Source organism: Cervus elaphus, chromosome 7, assembly GCF_910594005.1.
Source record: "Cervus elaphus chromosome 7, mCerEla1.1, whole genome shotgun sequence".
Lineage (NCBI taxonomy): Eukaryota > Metazoa > Chordata > Mammalia > Artiodactyla > Cervidae > Cervus > Cervus elaphus.
In genome coordinates, this window is record NC_057821.1 from 46,941,156 (window position 1) to 46,950,976 (window position 9,821).

Consider the following 9,821-nt stretch of genomic DNA (forward strand, 5'->3'; position numbering starts at 1 on the left):
CTTCTCTCAGCTGTCTGGGTTCAAAGAGCAAGAATCAAGCTGTTCCGCTTTGTTTCTTACTATGACGTGAGAATCTGTTGGAGCACTAAAAGGAAACCTCAGGAAGGCTCTTGGTGACCCAGACTGTGAGCTTTCGGATCACTCAAATGCCCAGAAACTCTGAGGCAAAGCCTCAACTCTGGACTGTTAGGGCCTTCCAGCTGTGTGCAGCAACTCACAGCTTCCTTAAAGCCTTCAGACGTGAAACTGACCGGCGGTTATTCCAGCCATCACCAAGGGAGTAGATTCAAGTTAAAAATGCAGCTCATCGTAATAAATAAAGGTTGAAAGGTCGAAACAGAGGAGAAAATGGGAGAATGTAGGGATAAACAGAGAGAAGATAAACTCAAATTCCCACACATTAGTGAGAAAACTTATAGAGGTCACTAAATCCTCCATAGCTGCCATATTTTCTTTCTGCCCACAATTTTTGAATTGATCTCTCGCAATGTTTTCCACTGAGCATCATGAAGCCAGGCAAACCAAAACTATGGTGAGCTATTCCAACAGGAGACAGCTATGTGAGCTTCTTGGTGAAGAATGGTTGATATAATCGGGATCCATTTCTAGTTACTGGCATACCAGGCCAGGGGCAGAGGGCACTTTCTGCGTGGGGAGAGGAAAAGCCAAAGGCAACTATTAGAAGAGACTATTATACAATTTCAAGCTAACATATGGAATCAATAGCCAACATGAGCAGCTGTGCTCAGCTGTGGAGAAGCCTGAAATGGGGTAGTCGCGTTGTAACCAATAAAACGAATTACTGACTAAAAGAGAAAGCGTGTGTGTGCAGAGAGGGGTCTCCAATGCGAGATTAAGAGATGCCTTTACTGTCAAGGAGCAGAGCACCAGGAAACAAACTGGGTTATGGTTTTCTCCTTGATTGACAGGAGGAACATAGGAGAGCCAGCCTCTTGGAGAAAAGGTCTGGAACCAGGGTGACGCGGTTAATTTCAGACTCCAGGCTCGCTGGCAGTACCAAACACTCTCCCTGCCCAAAATCAGAACGAAGCATAATAAGGCTTTACTAAGACATCTTGAAATATCCAAAAGTTATGCATGATGTGGAAAGAAAATCCGAATAAGAGGAAGGACCTGTATCGTCTAAAAACAGAGTCATCTGTTTCCTATGAACTTAGACTTGACCACTGACACATTTCACTACTGGAAAACAGAAAAATACTCGTATGGATCCTGCTGAAAGAAAACATTGGTTTTGTGTGTTTTATTTTTTCACGTGAACATCCACTGGGGAACCAATAGCTTGGATTATATTTCCTCTGTGTGCCATGACTTTTGATGTGTAGTCTAATCCCAAGAAGTATACTCAAGCCCGCCACATAGCCATCTAGAAAATAGAAATAAAACCCCTTTAAATAACCAGGCAAATTTACTAGGGCAGCAAATAGAAACATAGGAAGCTTTGTAAAGTATTATAAATTTCATGGAAGGAAACTAAATACACGTTTCAAATATCATATGGATTATTTCTAAGAATAATGGTGTGTGTATACAGCAGTCTTCAATTCTTTTTTTTTTTTTTTTTAGGTAGTGATTTTTTTTCTTTACTAGAGTGCTAAATAACTGCTATTCTGTTTTTTCAAATAGTGCTGTTTTCTTTATTAGCGTGTCCAACATAATTTGCATTCTTTCATGGTAAAACTCACTCCTGTCTGAGCTGATGGACGAAGCATTTGCATGCCTCACAACTGCCTCAGTGAGCTGTGCTGTGACTTCGGAGTTATTTTTGGTGCAAGACCCATGGCCGTGTCAAGCCAAGAACTCTCCTTCCAATGAGAAGCGCATTTTATCTTTCACCAAATGGGATATTTTCCTTGCTCAAACAAGCAGACATCTCTGCACCTGTGTCTAAAACCTCTGTAGAACTCAGAGGTTGTAATCACAGTCCCGAGTGAGAGAATATTGCCCGTGTACCAGGCCATCTCCGATCCTCTCCATCAATTTTTTGTTGGTTTCTTGCCTGAAGCCATCAATGAGGAACCTCATAAGCCTGAAAAATACCCAGCACCAAAGCATCGGTAAACAGGTTGTTAAAAATAATTGAAACTCCCATTTCCACTGCCCATTCAGCAACTTTGCTTGCACGTAATTACCCTTCACTGCGCCCCTCTGAGACACGGACAGAGCACGAAGTAGCCACACCGTTTTATAGGTAATTAAAACTTGGCCATCAAATCATAAATTACTTAGAGCTAAAGGCGTGAGTAGCCCTGGCCATAGAAGGGGTCTCATTGACAGCTTCAGAGTGTGATTCTTGTCCTGGATACAGACTGTGTCCAGCTCTTCAAGCCCCTTGTGAGGTGCTCCGTACCTTTCACCTCTCCTGTTAAAGTGAATGACACATTTGCTGATCTGAGCAGTATTCGACCCCTTATTATAGTGAAATGTTTTGCAAGCCCTGCCTCTCATGAGGAGAATGTCCTGCAGGCTAAGAGACAGCTAAAGAGTTCTGGCCAGGGAATTTGGAACAGAACAGTCCAAGGACAGGATAATCACATGCCCACAAGAGACCCAGGTCACATTATTTATCTCTGTCTTTGGTAAAATAGTATTACTTGAACAAGAGGGATGGGGGACAGGGCTAAGCTTCAGTAGCTATTTGTTCTGTGAGGCATTTTGCATGGAGTTTCTGTGCCGGCTGCTTAGTCCCTCAATTGTGTCTGTCTCTTTGTGATTCCTTGGACAGTAGCCCACCAGGCTCCTCTGTCCGTGGTATTTCTGAAGCAAGAACACTGGAATGGGTTGCCATTTCCTTCTCCAGGGGATCTTCCCAACCCAGGGTCTCCTGTGTCTCCTGCATTGCAGGCGGATTCTTTACCCACTGAGTCATCCTAAATACTATTTCCCTGTCCAGCCTCACATCTTTTTCTGCGGGTGCTCAGTTCATTTTGGATTCTCAGAGAACAATTAATTGTAAAAAATGCTTTGCAGCTGCTACACAAATATCTAGACTGTACCAATATCTGTGGACTGAATGTTTTTGCATTCCCTCAAATTCATATGCTGAAACCGAATCTTCTTTGTAATAGCATTAGGAGGGAGGACCTTTGAGGGTTGATTGGGTCCTGAGGGTGAAGCCCTCATGAACGGAATTAGTGCCATTTTAAAAGGGGCTCCCGAGAGCTCCCTTTCCACCCTGTGAGGACACAAGGAAAAGAGGACTGTCTAATAAACCAGAAAGGGGGCAAAGAAACTGCCAGTGCCTGGACCTTGGAACTCCCAGCCTCTAGCGTTATGAGAAATGAATTTAGTTCACTTATAAACCACTTAATTTCTGGTGTTCCATGATAGCCGATGGAGTGGACTGGGATGCCTGATACAGCATTATGCTTACAGCAAGATTTCATTCATCCATTCATATCAGTTCAGACCATCTGGGGTACCAGATGACAGTCTGTGTGCTAGATCTAAAGAACAAACAGTATAGACACCACCTCTGCCTCCAAGGAGTTTAGAGTCAAGCTGGACTTGATCAGTGTCTGAGACCATCCTGTCTGTATCACGTTTGATTACTTTGTCTTGTTTCGTGTTTTTCATAGCGGGCTTCCCAGGTGGCACTAGTGGCAAAGAACCCCCCTGCCAATATAGGAGATTCAAGAGACCCTGGTTCAATCCCTGGGTGTGGAAGATCCCCTGGAGAAGAATCCTATGGAGAGAGGAGCCCAGCGGGCTACAGTCCATGGAGTCACAAAGAGTCGGACATGACTGAGTGTGCACGTACACAGGCACGTGTTTTTCATCCCATAGAACAATGCATCCTTTAAGCAGTTAACATAAATACTAGGTTTGGTGGGGGCTGCTTGTTTGATTTTTGAAGAGTATGCTTTGGACACAATAAACGTCTCTGCTAATATGTTTTCTTTAAATGCCTTCGATGCCCAAAGAAATTGGGAATGGTTAAATTAAGTGGCTGCCCTGGGCCCTGTGTCTCCTGCAAAGTCTTCTCAGCATATTGCCTGCCTCCTGGCTGCACTCACTTTCTAGAGGACTTCTTGCTGGTTTTCCTACTTAGATTCCAAATCTCCTGAAATCAGAAACTCGTTCGTTGATTTAACATTTATATGAGGACTCACTCTGCGTCTTGTGCGGTGCTGAGTGCTGGGTAAATAGAAACAGAAAAGAAAGTAGCCTGTAAGAAGTTTCTGATTTATAGTTTTCAGCAGTTGTTGTAAGATTAGCACAGAGATTACACTAATAACCCTCAATAAACTGAGTTGCAGTTAAGGAAAAACCTTTGTAATTGCAGTGTGTGTGTGTGTGTGCTCAGTCGTCAAGTAGTGTCCGATTCTTTGCGACCCCATGGACTGCAGTCTGTTAGGCTTCTCTGTCCATGGAATTTTCCAGACAAAAATACTGGAGTGGGTTGCCACTTCCTACTGCAGGGGATCTTTCTGACCCAGGGATCGAACCCACATCTCCTGCATTGGCAGGTGGATTCTTTCCCACTGAGCCACCTGGGAAGCCCTTATAATTCCAGAGTTGTGATATAAGACAAGGGAGGGAGATAGTGAGACTTGTGAGGGAAAAAATGATCTAGCACATCTTCAGCAACTGATAAATAACAACAATAAAAGAAGAGGATTTCTTTTTAACTCTTGCTAGTGTTGGGGTTCTAAAACTCAAAGAATTATCCTGTTTGAAGCTTGTAACTATAAGAAGATATGACATTCACAGTCTTACAGTTAAAGTTGAGTAATTAAACATGCACATTTAATCTTCTTCTCTCATGAAAATCCACTAAAATTATAAGGAATTATTTTTTGAATGGACAGGAAGAATAGGAGGGAACCAAGAGGAAAAGAAAAAAAAAGGAAGATGGAAAGCAGATGATGAAGTGATGAGTAATTTGACTTAGCTGAATATTAAGCCAGCAAAGAAAGTCAAGCACAAAAAACACTTATAACACAGAATATACAATGTTTCAGGGGTTTGGAGTACTAGGTGCCCCTGAAAATGAGAGTAGAGATTGTTCAAAAATAATAAGAAATTACTCGTTACCTCTTACAGAGCTGCTCCAGCCCCTGACTCTACTCTCCTGCCACATCTTTGTTAGAATTCTTTACCACCTTTCAGTACAGCAGAACACTGGAGGTTTATTTCCTGGAGAGAATGAAGTAGGTTCCCTACTTGGATGACTATGACACAGTAGCAGAGTTGAGAGTTAACGGCAGAAAGCTTAGAATGAAATGTAAACTTGTGCACATGGGGTGTGCATGCTCAGAGAGGAGTAGCTCAGCCTTTATCTTCCAGCCTGAGGCTTCCCAGGTGGCACTAGTGGGAAGGAATCCACCTGCCAATGCAGGAGACTCAAGAGATGTGGGTTCTACCCCTAGGTCAGGATGACATCCTGGAGAAGACACGTATGCTTGCCTGGAAAGTCCCATAGACAGAGGAGCCTGGAGAGCTGCAGTCCATGGGGTTACAAAGGGTTGGACGTGACTCAGCAACTAAGCAGACATGCACACACTGGAGACTTCACTAGGCAATCTGAGATCCCCAAGACCGTGGCCTTTGGAGTCACAAGCTCCACCCATGTGACCATAAAACTTTTAATCTAATCCTCACTTTTAAAGACATTAAAATAATAATAAAGTTTAACAGATATTAGAGGAAAGTCACTTACACACAAGTTGGAGACATGCAACAGGGAATCAGTGACCTGGAGGAAACAGATATGGCAAACCACAGCAGAGTACTATTTAAATGCAACAATAAGGAAACAAGTTTTTAAAGCCCCACAAATTTTACATGTCCATAAAAACATTAGTTAAAACTTTAAAGTTCAGTCAGAGAATTGTAAGATAGTTAAAGAATTTCTACAAAGTAGAAAAGAAAGACAAAGAGGTGGAACATAGGCAAATAAAAGATAAGAATATTAGAAAACCAGCTCAGGAAAGCCAATAACTCAATAAAATAAAGCTTCCAATACGTAGAAGAGAAACAAAAAAAAAAAAAAAAAGGAAGGAGAAGATTATCAACAAAACAAATAATATTTTCCATAAATGCATAACACAGATTTTCTAGTTAAGAAAGCTTATGAAGGCTCCAGGACAAACAATATAAAAGAATAAGTGATTTAATGGATTGCCATGACACTGTGGTCACAGTGGGGTAAAATAAAATAGCAAAAACTTTCTAGGCAGGAAAAATAAAGTCAACTCCAAAGATTCAGAAATCAGGATAGTCTTGCAGTTCTCTTCATGGCAGTCCAGAAACTAGAAAACAATAAAACACAATACTTTTAAAACTTTGAACCAGAATAGCTTCCAATCTAGAAATCTATACCCAGGAAAACTATGCATCACGTGTAAGGCAAATAAAATTACTTTCATGCATGGAAGGCTCAGTAACATAGCTTGCATGCCCCCTGTCTGAAGAAACTACTAGAGCTTGTAATCTACCCACAGGGAGCAACTGAATCAAGAAAGAGGAGCAGTGTGAGAGATGGGTCATAGCCTGAGATGGAAATTAGTTTATGCTCTGCTAAGTTACAAACTTAGGTAAATTGCTTTACATCTATGAAGCTAGGTTTCCATTTCTGTGAATCATAAATAACAAAAGCAAGCACAACATGGTCATTGTGAGAATAAAGCAAGGTAATATATAGTGCTCCTTTCTCCTTAGCTGAGTTATTTTGTTAATATTGATGATGCTGGCCCATCCTTCTTTCTTTTAATAAATCTCCCTTTTTTAATCTCCTTTGATAATTATTAATTTGTCAGGAAATTCCTCTAATAAGCATTCTATCCATTTACCCCTCAAAACCTTGTTTCAAATCAAAATTATATCTCAATCTATCATGTGGATAGTATTCAAAGATGCCCATATATAAGGGAATCTCTTGAAAATATGTTTCTTTAATGAGGAGATTATGTTTAAAAAATATAATAGACGAAATTTTATATTTTAACCAGTGTTGTTTCATTTTTGCTGTTATGTTCCAGATTCTTCTTGTTTTCAAGGACAAAGTAGGTATTACACAGCAAGCACTCCTATGGCCTTAATTTTTTTTTCAGTGTCTCTTATTTACTGAAAATATTATGAAACAACATCACACTCAGAGCTTTATACATGTTTCCGTTATCCTTCCTTTCTTTTTAACTTTTTTTCTGGAACCTACTTTGATATTGGAAATGAAAATTTAATAAAAATATACAAAAGTCAATGTGTTTTTCAAGGAAATTTAATCTATATGTTCTGATTCATTTCCATTTAAATTATCAAACTGTTACTTTATGAGAACCGTTTGAAATCTATGGAGACTCCTGTGCCATTTAAGCTTTATTTTATTTTTTATTAGAAAGTGCACTCTTGGTTGCCTAATATAAACTTGTCCTGAAGTTTGGGATAAGCCTAATTCCACTGCCCAAACAGATTCTTTTTTTTTTTTTTTTTCTCGTGTGTTAGTACTTTTAATGTTGTGCACATCAAATTATAGGAAAAAGACAACTATAAACAAGACGCAGTCCCTCTACTTCCATGAACAGCACACGGCATTACAGCAAGCCAAGTTTATGTTCAACCATCAGATGCGGGAGAACCATCAGTTCACTTTGTGATGGGTCATAAAGAATATCTTCAAATCCAATCGTCTCATCGTTACCCCTCAAAATATCCAGTGAAAGGTTTGAGCTTGGAAGAAATGGAAGACGCTGAACCTGCTGCACTGCCTTGAATTCCAAAAATATGGAACACTTCACAATTTGCGTGTCATCCTTGTGCAAGGGCCATGCTAATCTTCTCTGTATTGTCCCAATTTTAGTATATGTGCTGCCGAAGCGAGCACCCAAACAGATTCTAAACTGGAGGTGGTGTGCATGTTCCTTCCTCCTATAATCCCAGACCACAACTTGCAACTCATGATGGAACAAATTGCCCTTGGTTAGCAGTTTCATCTCACTTGATGAGTGTATGCATCTTACACCGTTAGTGTAAGCTAATGGTGAACTTCTTTTGTCGTTTTGCTAGACATTAGAACACAGATGCATGCTTCATTCTCTGATAAACACTCGGTATCACTCCCTCTTGGGTGGTCAGAACACAGTTGCTGGTCCAGTAGGGGACTCAGGGGCTCCTTTGACCCCAGCAGGGGTGCCTAGCTACAGTGAATGTGGACGAACCTTCATCACTAACCGGACACATATTTCTCTAGTCCTCAGTGTCCCGGGTTTAGAACAACGCCCCACTCCTCTGCCTCTTACTCCTCCACTATCCCAGGGACTCAGTAAGAGGGACTGGTTTCTCCAGAGTTATTTGTAGATAAAGCAGAATCCAGAATCACAAGCACTCCCGGAGACCAACAGATTGTACCTTTGGATTTAGGGCCATTCAGAGCCCTGAACCACAGAACTTAGAGCTGCTGCTGCTGCTAAGTCGCTTCAGTCGTGTCCGACTCTGTGCGACCCCATAGATGGCGGCCCACCAGGCTCCCCGATCCCTGGGATTCTCCAGGCAAGAACACTGGAGTGGGTTGCCATTTCCTCCTCCAATGCATGAAAATGAAAAGTGAAAGTGAAGTCGCTCAGTCGTGTCTGACTCTTCGCGACCCCATGGACTGCAGCCTACCAGGCTCTGTCCATGGGATTTCCCAGGCAAGAGTACTGCAGTGGACCCACAGAACTGCAAAAGGTTCCTTGGCTTGAACTCTAACTAGAATTGTTCATCCTCACTGCCTCAGTTCCCCTCTTAGTAAGAACCTTCTTATTCATCTTGCCTCATTTTAAATGATTTTCTTATATCTTTAAAATAATAGTAGTATATTTTTATGTTGCTTAATAACTTCTTTAAAAAATTCATATATTTATTATTACCCCCTTCTTTAAGAAAAACTGTCTGTTCCAATAGAACCTGGTCTAGTCAGCATTTTTCCTACTGAGTATCACCAAGTTATGCTTTTGAAAATAACGACAATTGAGGAATTTCAAATATCTTCTGCAACTTCCAATTTTCCTTATATATTCAGCTCAGTTTTACATTGAGTTATTACGTGCTAATTCTTTGAAAGCTGGAAACCACAGAGGCTCCATGTAGTAAAGCTCTTATTAAACAGAATTTTGGATTCGGTAGATCTTTCTGTATTCCTATTACTATTGTTCTCCGGTCTATCTTACCAGCAACAATAACAATACATGTGATGGCTGACTTGTGTGGAATTCTTAACATGTACAAGGCCCTAAACTTCCTCTCACATTTCTTTCACCATATGCTGTGATGGTTACTATTTTTAAATTTTCTTTCACAGAAGACAAAAACAAGTCTTGCAGCAGTTAAGCAATTCAATAGTTTAAATTATTGTTCGCAAACATTTTGAACATCCCACCTCCAAATGGACAGACTGTCTTTCCTCTGCACTTTGAAGTCAAATGGTCTCAGAACTTGCTTTGCAACAGAGAAAGCTAAGCTTGGAATGTACTGTCACCAAGAAGGTGTTCCTCTTGGGTATCTGCTGTTGCAACACATCAGAACTCAAACCCAGGCATATGTGTGTATTTTGCACACTTAACTATGCACCATTGAGACAATGCATTCACAGAACTTTAGGTGCATCAGTTCATTCAATCCTCACAACAACCCCATTATACAGACAAGCAAAGAGACCTAGTAGGTGAAATTACTCCTCAGTTTATATAGTTATTTAGGGTGGAGTTGGACTTTGTCCCAGAGTCTGGCTCCAAAGTATACCCATGAACTGCTGCTGCTGCCTTTATCTTGTTTTCTCTATAAACAAAAAGGCCTATGTAAGAAAACTGAGTTTCTTTAAA

General features: G+C 40.8%; 1 non-coding gene across 1 annotated transcript; it reads right to left on the reverse strand.

Annotated features, from left to right (window-relative positions):
- Window positions 1-7,740: 7,740 nt before the first annotated feature.
- On the reverse strand, window positions 7,741-7,846 carry LOC122697951. The gene has a single exon (XR_006342272.1). It is a non-coding gene; the product is annotated as a U6 spliceosomal RNA (small nuclear RNA).
- Window positions 7,847-9,821: the final 1,975 nt, after the last annotated feature.